This window comes from Piliocolobus tephrosceles, chromosome 2, assembly GCF_002776525.5.
Source record: "Piliocolobus tephrosceles isolate RC106 chromosome 2, ASM277652v3, whole genome shotgun sequence".
Lineage (NCBI taxonomy): Eukaryota > Metazoa > Chordata > Mammalia > Primates > Cercopithecidae > Piliocolobus > Piliocolobus tephrosceles.
In genome coordinates this window covers 5,594,611-5,608,902 of record NC_045435.1, presented here as the reverse complement: position 1 = coordinate 5,608,902, position 14,292 = coordinate 5,594,611, and the positions used below count along the sequence as shown (strand labels likewise).

The window sequence follows — 14,292 nt, the reverse complement described above, 5'->3', positions numbered from 1 at the left end:
ATAAAATACAGGTACAGTGACTTGTGATATCCTTGTCTATACAAGCCAGGATTCCCAGTCACAAAGCAGTATAAGGAGTAGTTTTGCAAGAGCAAACAGCATAGCCTGTACACTGTAGAAGAAGGTCATGAAGGAACGAAAACAGAGGATGACAGACTTCTCCTAATTGATATAACCTGACTTAAGAATTCAACAATTAAATTCCTTAATCGATTATTAACTTTTTAAATCCTATGGCTTTTAACCTAATAAGAGTATCTGTCTCATTGTTTATTGAGAGGATTAAATAAGAATGATTCATGTAAAGTCCATAGCACAAAACCTCATGTATTAGCAAGCATTCAGTAATGCTAACTATTGTTATTTTGAATTATTGCTTGCTGAAATAATGACTAGCAGTTTTGCCTTGTATGTTGTAAAGAACATTCATATTCTTTATCTCATCTGTTTCTTGTGACAACTTGTCAAATAGGTGAGTAGACATTATTATAATTGGAGGAAGAAGTTAAGTGACTTGCCCAGTTTATTAGTAGAAGAACAGTGGTTATAACTCAGTCTTCAGACCCAAAATCCTATGAACTTAAAAAAAAAATCACAATACAATTGTAAACTCCATTCATGAAAAGACAACAAATCTCATGCAAAATTATATATGGGAAAAGACCCTAAACAAATACATGCAAATCAGTTACAAAATAATATGCTATGGCTGGGCACTGTGGCTCATGTCTGTAATCCCAGCACTTTGGGAGGCTGAGGCGGGTGGATCATTTGAGGTCAGGAGTTTGAGACCAGCTTGACCTACATAGTGAAACCCTGCCTCTACTAAAATACAAAAATTAGCTAGGCATGGTGGTGGGCGCCTGGAATCCCAGCTACTTGGGAGGCTGAGGCAGGAGAATCGCTTGGACCCCGGAGGCAGAGATTGTAGTGAGCTGAGATCGCACCATTGCACTCCAGCCTGGGCGACAGAGCAAGACTCCCTCTAAAAAAATAAATAAATAAAACAAATAAAAATAAATATGCTACTAATAATTCCAATGACCAAGTAAGATTTAGTCCAGGGATATAGTGCAATGAAAAGTAATCTAATAGATTAAAGGAGGAAAATCATGTTAGTAAATGTAGAGGAGGAATTTGATTTAGTCCAATATCTACTGTTAAACTCTTAGTGAAGTAAAAATAGGAGAAACATCCTTAAGTAAACAGAAAAAAGAGCTGTTCATGGTCCAATAATGAGGATATTATGACCCAATAGTTTTGATTAATTGAATTTCATGTCCTTGGTTGGAAAAAAGAAGAAACCTATTAGGAACCAATATTAAAAATTATATTAGCAGGCTGGGCGTGGGGGCTCACGCCTGTAATCCCAGCTCTTTGGGAGGCCAAGGCAGGCGGATCACGAGGTCAGGAGATGGAGACCATCCTGGCTAACACGGTGAAACCCCGTCTCTACTAAAAAATACAAAAAAAAATTAGCCAGCTGTGGTGGTGGGTGCCTGTAGTCCCAGCTACTCAGGAGGCTGAGGCAGGAGAATGGCGTGAACCCGGGAGGTGGAGCTTGCAGTGAGCCGAAGTCGTGCCACTGCACCACAGCCTGGGAGACCAGAGCCAGACTCCGGGGGAAAAAAAATTATATTAGCTATTTAAAACCTAAAGATATTCTTTCTAGTGTCTGAAATAAGATGAAACTATTTTCATTATCAACAGTTTTTAAGATTCTAGCCAATACAATAAGCAAGAAAATAAAGCAAAAATGTGCATTATAGATAGGAAGAAAAAAAGATCATTATTTTCAAATGGTAGGATTTTATGAATAGAAAGTCCAAGAGATTATACATTAAAATATTAAAGGTAAAAAGAAGCTCAACTCATTGGTTCATTTTAAGATTACTATGTACAAATAAAAATCTTTCCCTTACATAGCAAATTACGTATGTGATGGATAAATGTGGAATATTAAAGATAACCACAGATTCTGTTCAGCTCCTTTCATGAGCAGTGGCATTGCTTTCTACACTCTCATAAATCTGGACTGGCTTTGAACTTGCTTTGACTAACAGAATGTGTGGGAATTGAGGCTATGTAGCTTTGAGTCTCAGTTTCAAGAGGTCCTGCAGCTTTCCCTTTGGCTCTTTTGAAACACTACTCCATGATGTGAAGAAATCCAGTATCTAGTCTAGAGTCCTCTAGATGAGTCCAATACTATCCTCTAGTCTCTAGGATAAAAGACCATGCGAAGTAGGAATGAGCTTAACCAGCCGATACTCACTAAACTAATCAGCTAATAGCCAGCACCAACACAAGACATGTGAGTAAAACCATGCTAGGAAATCCAGTGCCAGTGAAACCACCATATGTCTACAGCTGTATGACTGACCCTGGTTAGACCAGAAAAAGTACCCTTTTCCTAGTTGAGCTTAGTTCAAATGTCCAATCAACAAAATGTTGAACAAATAAATGGGTATTGTTTTAAACCATTAAATTTTAGAGTTTGTTATTCAGTTATGTATAATTGGTACAAAAATATTCAAGATTTACAATAGCAATAAAAACTAAAAAGTGTCTAGGAAGACATTTATATAAAGAGCATTATGAAACATACATGAAAGATATAAAACAATATATGAAGAAACACATACAGTATTTTTTGGAGGAAAGATGATAAAGATATCAACTTTCTCCACAAATAAGCTATGTGTTGAGTAATACACCAATCAGAATCCACCACTGACAAAACTGATGATAAATTTTATACGAAGAATGCTGAATGTAAAATTTGGAAAGAATAATAATGAGGAATGCAGTTATTAATTGCTGTCTAACAAAATGCTTCTGAATTTAGTGGCTTAAATCGACAATAAACATTTTGCTCATGAATCTGTAAATTTGGTCGGGCTTAGTTAGAACGACTGTCTTTTCTCCTGGTGGCATGAGCTGGAGTGGGCCTGGAGGACTCACTTTTGAGATGGACACTCACATAGTGGTGAGTTGGTGCTGCTGACTGTTATCATCCCCAAAGGAAACCTGTACTCACTAAGTAGCCACTTCTCTCCTGCTCCACTTCAGTCTTGGACAGCCACTAACCCGATTTCTGTCACGATGGATTTACGTATCTTGGGTATTTCTTATATATGGAATCTTATAATGTTGAAAAAGAGGAAAAAAGTAGATATGCATGTACTGGATATGAACATATTTTTCCTATATATTATTAAATAAAACTGAAAATGACAAAATTGTCACATTACATATATTATCTAATCACAATTTGCACATATGTATATATGACTAAAAAGTGTGGAAAAATATAAGCCAAAGTTTTAGAGCAGTTATTTTGGGGGGCTGGTATTACCATCCAAAAAAAAACTAAACATGTATTTGTATTGTTAAATACAAATTTAAAAATTAAACATTAACTTCATAGTCAAAAAGTAAAGATATTTTCATTAAATAATATTTCAATAGGAAGAAATGAACTATTTAAAACATTGGTGAGCAAACTCTAATGAAATAATGGCTTTAGGCAAGGATCATCAATGACTGCTAGCAAAAAAGACAACCCGATATTCCATGTCTTCTAATGCCAGTACACATCACAACTTATAAGATATTCTAGCCAAAAAGGTTCTAGTCAAACCTTAATCGGATTAAGACTTTATCTCTCAAAAAATAGAGCTATATCTCAAATTTCAAAGAGGCAGAGACTCAGGAAGTTTGATTGTGAACTTAGCCAACTCCTATTACCTCCCCAAGCCTCAATGTCCTTGTTCTTGCAAAAACAAGCAGGATGAACTTTCAAAAAAAATAAAAAATTAAAAACCCGTAGGCCCTCCTATGACTCAACCACTTGATTCACATTTTCACACGGAAATTTTGATATTTCAGTGTTCTCTATTGGCTTAGTACTTTCATGTGTTCTGTCTTTATTCTTAATTTACAGAAAGTGTAGGGAATGAGAAACATGTTCCAAGACAAAATGGGGAAGCCTTCAGCAAAATCCAGAATGTGATAAACTCTAGGGGTCAAATGATCTGGTTCCTTCAAGAAATAAGAGGAGGAGGCAGGGAATAGAATCCTGTTATATATATTGTGCCAGATGATTCTTTGTTGGTGGCGGCTGTCCTGTGTTTTGGAGCTTTTAGCAGCATCCTTGCCCCTAGGCACTACATACCATTGGAACTCTCCCCCTTTCTCCTCAACCAAGTTATAACAACCAAAAATATCTCTAGACATTGCTAAATGTCTTCTGGGAACAAACTTGCCCCAGTTGAGAACTAAGATGATAGATTTTTTTTTTTTTTTTTTTTAAAAAGGAGACATAAACGACAGCAAAAAAAAAAGAAAAATGCATCTTGCACACTAATTTGTATAAACCAACTGTAAGGAAGAATTATGAGATAATTGGAATTAGATGTATTTGAAAAGAGACCTATTCTTTAGTGATATACAATGAATGGTATGTCTGTGGTTAAAATGATATGCTGTCTTGTATTGAGGTTGGTGAGTAAACGGGTAGCTGTATAGATAAAATGGGATTGACTATGGGTTGATAATAACTGAAGCTAAGTCATGAGTACAAAGGGTAGGCTCATCACGCTACTCTCTAGCTTTTGTATGCATTTGCAATTTTCCATAACAAAATGTCTTAACAATAATATTCAGTAACTACCAGAATATTGTAATAGTGACAACCAGAAGGAATAGCTAAAAAGAGATGAAAGTGTGGCTTCTGGGAGGGGTAGGGAGAGGAGAGGGGATTGCTTCTTTTTAAAACGAACCTTTTAATACTACTTTACTATGAGTACTACGTGCATGGGTTACTTCAAAGAACAACAAAAAATAATTAAAATCCCCAAATAAGCAAACAAAACATCGGAGAGATGCCATTGATATGAATATTTTTCTTGTAAAAATGGAAGTTTAGTTATATAAAATTTCTACATATAGAAAGTAAGTTAAATGACATCATGAGGAAGCAACTAACTGAGTCCAGATGTGGAACACTGGACACAGCAACTGAGTTTCTCCTGAGGCTGGCCTGGCTATCTTCTTTTTCTCCTTTACCTTTTTCATTGAGCATGTTAAGAGAGCCAGGGCCTTCTGAGGAAGAGGGGATATTTCTTGTCTTTCTCATTGCATGTGGAAAGCAGGCAAGGGAGGGCTGTCCCCTGAGTCACAGCACCGTCTCTCTAACCCAGTGAATGAACCGCAGGGCAAACTAGAGTTCGTCTGCTTACCTAATCATCTCTTACTTAGGGAGTAAGAAGTCTTTGTTTGTTTTTCATATCGCTTGGTCTAAGCTGCATTTTCTAGTTCAGTTTTGATCGAAGCATTATACTGGGGGAGAAGGAAACATTTGTCAAGCTATTACTAAGGGGCTTATATCATCTCTGCTTTTGCTATTAACTGTTTTCTGTGTGACACTTTGGCAGGGAGCCCCCAGAATGGACAGAGTAAAAGGATTCTCATACCAAAACCCTATCCCGAACTCTAGCATCTTTCACAGTTCCAAGAAAAACAAACATACTTCTTTTGACCTACTATTCATAAATGTCATGTTAGATGCATAAATATTATGCCTCTGTGGTAACAATGAGTGATATTCCAGCATTCCTAGGAGACAAATCAGCATAGTGACCCAAGGCCAATGTATGTGAACAGGCCAACAGGGTAATGTAATTTGAAAGGCGCTCTAGAGCCACTTGCATTCTGAGGTTTGTTCACAAAGGTCCTAGGCTACCATGGTGCCTAAAGTCACCACTTTGAGAGTCAGTCCTTTCTGTAAATGCATAATGTCTCCAGAAGCTTTCAGCTAAAATACCAATGTGTTATTTTGGAGAGAGAACACATGAACTCTAAGCACTCCAAATTGCCTAAGCATGAACCAGTTTATCAAGTTATTTGAGAGAAAGGTCCTCAAGGAAGGAATTACAAAATTGTGCTCTTTATGGGACATCATGAGAAGGCACAGGGAAGTTATGAGGGTAAGAGTAGTGGAAGGAAGAAAAATCTGAAGATACTTGGGAAGGCGTGCCTGGGGTAGGTAGAATCCTGGCCAGAGAAGGGAGAGCAGAAGGACTCAGAGTCTGGATCAACTCCGTCCGTTAGAACGTCCTGTAATGATGAAAATGTTCTATAGCTGGGCTGTTCAATATAGTAGTTATTAGCCACATGTGAGTATAGAGGACTTGAAATGTGGCTGGTGTGACTGAGGAATTGGAACTTTAAATTTTATTTAATTTTAATTAATATAAATTAAAATGTAAATAGTCAAATGTGGCTGATGGCTCCTATATTGGATAGTACATGTTTAGATGAAGGATTTGGGGGTGGGAGGTGGGGGAAAATCATAGAAAGGCAATGTGGAAAAGAAAGATACAGTTTGCTTAATTCACACTTTGTATGGTACCACTTTTCATTTCTAGGCAATAGGTAGTTTACAAATTACAGGTTATATTATATTTAGCAAATTAACCTTTATTATGAAATAGCTGCACACATTAAATAGACGGATGAGAGTTAGCCATATTAATTAGATTGGCCATGTCCTATATGATCTTATTTTACTCCTATGCATGCTGTCCACTGAAGGAAAGGAAAACGTTGACTCAAAAGTGTTAAAAAGGGTATCCTTTGTTTAATGTTCAAGAAAGGCTGCAATTACTTTTCATAATATGTAATTGCAAGTTTTTCTATTGTTTTTCTTTCTGAATAATAATTATTTTTCTCCATTGCAGAGCAAGGCAAGGGTCACAATCATATTCACAGAACCTCCTTAGGGTGGATCCACAGGACATACTTCCCACTGCTCACAAAAGTATTACCACCCCTTGGAATAATCAATCAATCAAACCAACTCAACAATCTTCCTTTTAATGCTAGTGGCACATAGTGACATAAAAATAAAATTTTGCTTTCTGGTGGGACATGAATAATAAAAGTATTTTACAAGTTGTTTTAATCAAGGCTTCACTATTCAGAAAGTATTCATAAACTGGCACCAGGAAGTTTTCCAAAATCACTAGCTAGTTGTTAGTGGCCACAGAACCTAGAATAAAAATAATGTCTAAACACAGCTGAAACCAGAGGAATCTTTTTGTTGTTGTTCAGGAGGAGACAGCATCCCCTTTGAAATACTTGGAAGGTTCTCCTAATTAATGTGGCAGTACCTAGGTGTCATTTCTGAGCCAGATGGTTACTCTAGATGTAGAATTTTGTCAAATCTTCATTTCATGCCATGTGAAAATCCAAATGCCACCACTTCAAGATTTTCTGTTACCAGAGTCCTTACATTCTTGTGGTCGGTCGCCTATGACTCTAAAATGCTCTTTCCTCTGAATGCATTGGCTTGACTCATGAATCTATTGCTGTCTGTATTTTCTGTTTTTGTTCTGCCAAACCAACTGTGAGCTTCCTTTCCACAGATTTCTGCCGCCATAAAGCATGTGCATCAGAATTGCAGATTTTATTTCTGTATAAGGTATAGCCTAGGACTTGGCAGAGGTGGAGGATCCTGTTTCATGACACTAAAATTGGGGGAGACTGAAGACCTGATAATACCCATTAGGGAGAGGGTTAGAAAATACTTATATTTAAGTATTAGTTAAAATTTTTGTTTGTTTTTTGGAGCTGCTTTACATGACATTTTTTTAAAATTTCACTTTCCAATAGTGAAATTTTTATTAGTGTATGGAAATACTATTGATATTTAAATGTTGACCTTGTAGGCTGAGGTATTGGCAAATTTACTTACTAGTTTTAAGACCCTGCCCCCAGTCCCACTTTTTAAAAAAGATTCCTTCAGATTTTCTATGTAATCATTTCATTTGCAAATAGAGATGGGTTTTTTTTTTCTTTTTTTTTTTTTGGTTTCTAATTTGTATGCCTTTATTCTTTTCCCTTGCTTATTGCACTGGCTAGAACATACAGTACAGTACTAAATACGCGTGGTGAGAGTGGAAACCCTTGGCTTGTATCTGATCTTAGAAGAAAAGCATTTAGTCTCCACCATTAAGTATGATGTGAAAATTTTATAGATTCACTCTATCAGGTTAAGGAAGTTCCCTTCTATTCCTAGTTTACTGAGACTTTCATCGTGAATGACTTTTGAATTTTATCAGATACATTGATATAATCATGTGTTTTTTTCTTCTTTAGCTTGTTAATATAGTGTATTACACTGGTTGGTTTTCAAATATTGAATCAACCTTGCACTTTTGGGATAGACCCCACTTGGTAGTAGTGTACTACTCTTTTTGTATATTGCTGTTTGATTTGGTAATATTTTATATATTGACCTATAATTTTCTTTTTTCATATTGTCTTTGTCTGGTTCGGGTATCAGGGTAAAGCAGGCCTTACAGGATGAGTTGAGAAGTGTTCTTTCAATTTTTTGGAAGATACTTAGAGAATTAATGTTATTCTTCTTTAAATCTTTGTTTGTATTCATCTGTGAAATCATTGGGTTTGGAGCTTCATTTTAGGGAAGTATATAAAGTGTAAAATCAATTTCTTTATTAGATATGGGAACATCCAAATTATCTATTTCATATTAGGTGAGTTGTGGTAGCTCATGTTATTTAAGAAATCGGCCCATTCCATTCAAGTTGTCAAATTTATGTTTGTAGTATTTTCTTATCATCATTTTGGTATCTGCAAAGTCTTTAGTAATATCTGCTATTTTGTCCTTGTTATGGACAATTTGTATCTTCTTTCTTTTTTTGTGTTAGCTTGGTTAGAGGTTTATCAATTTTATTGTTGTTTTCAATAAATCAATTTTTGGTTTTGTTAATTTTCTATGTTATTTTTCTGTTTTCAATTTTACTGGTTTCTACACTTATTTTTATTATTTCCTTTCTTCTGCTTGCTTTGAGCATATTTTGGTCTTCATTTTCTAGTTTAACATAGATACTTAAATTGTTCACTTGAGAAATTTCTTTTCTTCTAGTATAAGTATTGAATGCTATTAATCTCTCTTTAATCACCACCTTAACTACATCTGACAAATTTTGATATGTTGAATTTTCATTGTCATTCAGTTCATAAGATTTTCCAATTTCCCTTATGACTTCCTTTTTGATCTATGAATTATTTAGTAAAAGGTAAAAGATTTATATGATTTGAAGAGAAACTAAAGCATATCTATTAATTATTTAGAATTGTGTTATTTAATTAAAAGGGATTTGGAGATTTCCTAGTTATCTTCCTGTTATTGAGTTCTAGTTTAATTGCACTGTGATCAGAGAACACATCTTGTATTGTTTTATTTTTTTAAAAAAATGAATAATAAATTTGTTAAGGTTTTTGTTGACTTAAGATACGGTCTGCCTTGGTTTATGTGCACTTGAGTAGAATGCATATTCTTTCTGTTGGTGGGATGTTTTATAAATGTTAACCAGCTCATTAGTTAACAGTGAGTTGTTTTTCCATATTGTTGTTAATTTTTATCTACTTGTTCTATCGACTACTGAGTGAGAGTGTTGAAATCTCCAACGGCAATTTTAATTCTGTCAATTTTTGTCTCGTGTTTTGCGGCTCTGTTGTTGGGTAATAAATGGTTAAGATTGTTAAGTCTCTTGATGAGTTCTTCCTTTTGTCACTAAGTAGTGTCCCCTATTATACCTGAAAATCTTTCTTAGCTCAAAGCTTTTTTTCCTTCTGAAGACCAATATGATATATAGCCAATCCTGATTTCTTTTGATTAGTATTTAGGTGTTACATTTTTTCTATCCTTTTATTTCTACTTTACCTGTATCATTACATTTAAAGTGTAGATTGATTGTAGCAAATAGTTAGGTCTACTTTTGGACATTCTGAAATATGCTTTTTAATTGGCGTATTTGCATCATTTGTACTTTTAATTTAATTATTTATATGTTGGGATTTAGGTCTACTACTTTATTTACTTTTTAAATCTTGGTTTCTTCTCATTTTTGTTCCACTATTTCTATCTTCTTGACTTCTGTTGTGATATTTGCATACGTTTGGATGATGATGTGTCTAGGCATACATTCCTTTTAGTTTATACTATTTTGGAGTGCAATGAACTTGAATTCTTAAGTTCACATCTTTTTCCAAATTTAGGAAGCTTTTAGCCATTATTTATTCAAAATTTTTTTCTGCACTTACCCTTTGTCCTCTTCATTTGCTATTAATATGTGAATGACACGAATGTTAGATCTTTTAGTATGGCCCCACGAGTCTCTGAGACTTTGTTTATCTTTTTTAACATCATTTTTCTTTTTGTGTGTGTGGCTTAGATAATTTCTAGTAATCTATCTTCAAGTTCACTAAAGCTTTCCTCTGTCACTTTCATTTTGTTATTGAGCTCATTGAGTAACTTTTTAATTTCATTGTTATACTATTTGGTGCTAAAATTTTTGTTTGGTTCTTTATTATGTATTCTGTTTATACACTGAGACGTTTTATCTTTCTGTTTGTTTCCTGAATGCTTACCTTATTTCTTGGAGCATGGTTATGGGAGTTGCTTTATAGGCATTATTAACAATATCAGTATATCCAGGTAATTTTGAAATTAGCATATGCTAATTGCCTTTTACTTTGCAAGACGTTGACATTTTCCTCCTATTTTGTGTATTAAATAATTTTGGATTATATCCTGGATATTTTGAATATTTTGAATACTTCGTTATGTGACTGTAGATCTGGTTTATTTTCTATTTTTTTTTAACGTTCGTTTTAGGTTCAGGGATACATGTGCAGGTTCATTATATAGGTAAAATTGCTGTCATGGGGGTTTGGTGTACAGATTATTTCATCACCCAGATAATAAGCGTAGTAACCTGATATGTAGTTTTTCCATCCTGTCCCTCCTCCCACCCTCCACTTTCAAGCAGCCATATAAAGAATAAAACACTGATGAATACAGCTAACCATGGAGTTGAAAGGTCTCCACAATGAGAATTATAGAACACTGCTAAAAAAAATTAGAGATGACACAAACAAATGGGAGATCATTCTGTACTCACGGATGGGAAGAATCAGTGTTGTTAAAATGGACATACAGCCAAAGCAATTTATAGGCCTTATTTAAATCTTATGGAAAATATTTTTCTTTTAGTTGGACAATTAAACTGGTTATGTTCAGGTTCTTAACTACCTTTCTGTAGACAGTGGTTCTATGCCTGCATCTTTCTGCTTGAATTGTAGGTGAGACATACAGACTGGAAAATATACAAAGTAGAAAAGCCTAATGTACCTACATTACACAGTATAATTCCCTCCTGGTATCTATTCTCTTTTGGTCATGCTACAGTGACGTCAACTTGTTGTTTCTTAAATTTTATCCGGACTTCATGATTGTTATCTATGGAATGATTTATCTACCATAAGCTACTCTGCAAATATCAAAACCAGAACTGCTAAATATATTTATTCATTCACTTATCTACCACCTGGATTTATAATATGTAAATATTTTGTCATTTTTTTCATTTTATTTTTGAAAATAAAATCTTACAGAATTGAAGTCTCATCTGTGTTATTTTTCATAGCTCATTCTGTCTTCTTCCCCACGGACAACCAATATTTTAAGATTGGTGAAGAACCTCCCTGCTCATGTTTCTGTACACTTACTGTCCATATGTATCTTTATATAAAATGCATTTACCTAAATTATTTTATGCTATGTTATTTTGCAACATTTTAATATTTTCCAGGTCAATTTATATTGGAGATCTAATTTATTCATTCAAACCACCAGATTATGATTTTAAAGCTGTTAGTAGTTTTCTCTGTTGCTCTAAGGGTGGAGCTGTAATTTATCCTTGGGTCAAGATTGTGTTTTGCTTTTGGGCAAAACTCTAATGTCCCCTTCCAGTTATCCATAGGTAAATCCAAAATGCCATTCTGTATTGGAAAAGTTAGGAATAAAGAAAAATTCAACTGTTCTGTTATAGGAAACCTTGACTCTTGTGGGCAGAGTGGCATCCCTACACATTTTATGGTTTCATGTTGATTAAGCAGGGGGAGCAATGAAAGGTAATGGTCCCTTTAGAATGCTTCTGTCTATGGGAAGGAACCTGTTGGCAGTGAGCGTCAGCATTAAGGAGGATGAAGATCAGGTGAGAGACTTCCAGGGAGAAGATATGACCAATTGTCTTTAGGAGGAGAAATAACTAACTTCATTTTTAAGCTTTCTGTCTCTGACTTCCCATTTCCCTTTATAATGCCCCCGTCTTCAGTAAAGTATTATTGAACACTGTGGTCTGGACTTTGGAGAGCTGCAGCAGCAGAGATCTGTGGAGCAGCTGCCTGAATTGACAATGGATATCCAACAACCTACACAGAGTTGTGGAACATGTACATGCAATCACCGAAACCCTTAAAAACACCTGGAAAGGGAGCCCTAAAAAGACTGGATATGAATGTTGTACAAGTGGAATGGGAGATTTTGACTATTGTATTTGGGGAGTAATGGGAAGAACACTGCAGACTTGTAAGATGCTTAATAAAAGGATAGAAAAATTGATTCGCCCCAATAGTACAAAACAACCATCACCAAAATCATTCTCATCATTTAATTTCATTTGACAACTTTAGAATGCTCGACACAATGCTTCAATTACAGCAGGCCCTTCTACAAGTGAATTTTCCGTACAATTATGAAATTAACAATGCTTCACTCCCTTAACGAGTTCAAGTTCTGGGTAGAGGAAACACATCCATACCCAATAGACATTCATGGCCAACTGAAGATCCCAAATTGTCTTAAAAAATGTAGTTCAGTGGGAAGAAAGACATGCTTAATTTCCAAGTATCCTTTAAATCGGAAAATACGTTTTTTTAACTTAAATGAACTGTAAGCACTTTGTCCTGAATTCTACAGGAATTGTTTTCTACTAATTATTCTTTAATGTATATGTTTAGTGCCCATGTTCACATTTTTCAGGATAATTCTGAGAGTCCTAAAGCCCTGTAAATTTATTACTAAGAAATAACCAAAACAGCCCTCAAAATAGTGGTTTTCATTTTTATTTTACATCAAATAAAATGCTCTCTATTCAATAGTTTTTAGAATCATTAGTCTCCTTTTTCTTCAAATGTCCATGGTATTCATGTTAATTGAATCAGATCATTCTTTCTCAATGTTTCTAAAAGTTTTCCTCTCAGAGATGACATGCACGTTTTTCTCAAATGATAATATTATTTATATTTACAATTACTCACAGAAAATCCGGCTATAGACTCCATTGCCAGATTGTTTATTAATGAGTAGATTTTGAGAAAAAATATTTTATTACCATTTTTATGTCTTAGGGGCCTCATCATTGAAGCTAAACTTCTAATCTTCCTTACAACATAAAGATAATTTTACTTATTGAAAGCTTAAGTACCTAAAATTTATATTTTGACAATTGTCTTGCAGTTTATAAATATTATAATAAAGAAAGCTATAGCAGGATGGTTTAAACTCTTTAACTTAAAAATGATAACTGTGAGACTTCTTGGTATGCTCTGGATGACATTCCAGTTGTTTTTTTGTGTTTGTAGATATAAGTCAAGGATCCCTAAGTTATTCTAAAGTCATGCCCATTGTTCCTTGAGTCTTGGCTTCTGATAATGTCTTGATTTGCTTGAAGTACACTTGGTTGGTTTGTTAATCTCCTTATTGTTAAGATGATTCAATTAAAAATGTCCCAGTCATTTGACAACTCAATCAAATAACTTCAGAAAGAGATAACATTCTCATGAAAATAACTCAGGGTGATTAAATGTAGAGGGACTGAGTAGCCCCTTCATATAAAGTCATCATGGGAGATCTCTAGATAGAGGATATTTCAGCTGGGATCTAAATGTCAAGCATGACGTGTTCTCTCAAGAAAAAACATAAGAAAAAGCATCAGGAAGAAGGAAGCAGAAAACACAAAGGCCATCAGGTAGGAATAAGCTTTGTTTGCTTGAGGAATGACAAGGAGACTAGTGAGATGACTAAGGTGGGAGAAGTCACCAATGCAATAGGAAAAATGAACAGGGCCAGATTACACTCAGCCTTGCAAGCTGCGAGGATTATTTTATTATTTTATTTTATTTTATTTTATTTTATTTTATTTTATTTTATTTTATTTTATTTTATTTATTTTTGAGATGGAGTCTCACTCTGTCACCCAGGCTGGAGTGCAGTGGCACTGTCTCAGCTCACTGCAACCTCCACCTCCCAGGTTCAGGTGATTCTCCTGCCTCAGCCTTCCGAGTAGTTGGGACTACAGGGGCCTGCCACCATACCCAGCTAATCTTTGTATCTTTAGTAGAGACAGGATTTCATCATTT

General features: G+C 34.9%; 1 long non-coding RNA gene across 1 annotated transcript; it reads left to right on the top strand.

Annotated features, from left to right (window-relative positions):
* The first annotated feature begins 5,777 nt into the window (after nt 1-5,777).
* Nucleotides 5,778-6,938, top strand: LOC111542087. Its single transcript, XR_002731436.1, has 2 exons — nt 5,778-6,042; nt 6,741-6,938. It is a non-coding gene; the product is annotated as an uncharacterized LOC111542087 (long non-coding RNA).
* The last annotated feature ends 7,354 nt before the right edge of the window (nt 6,939-14,292 follow it).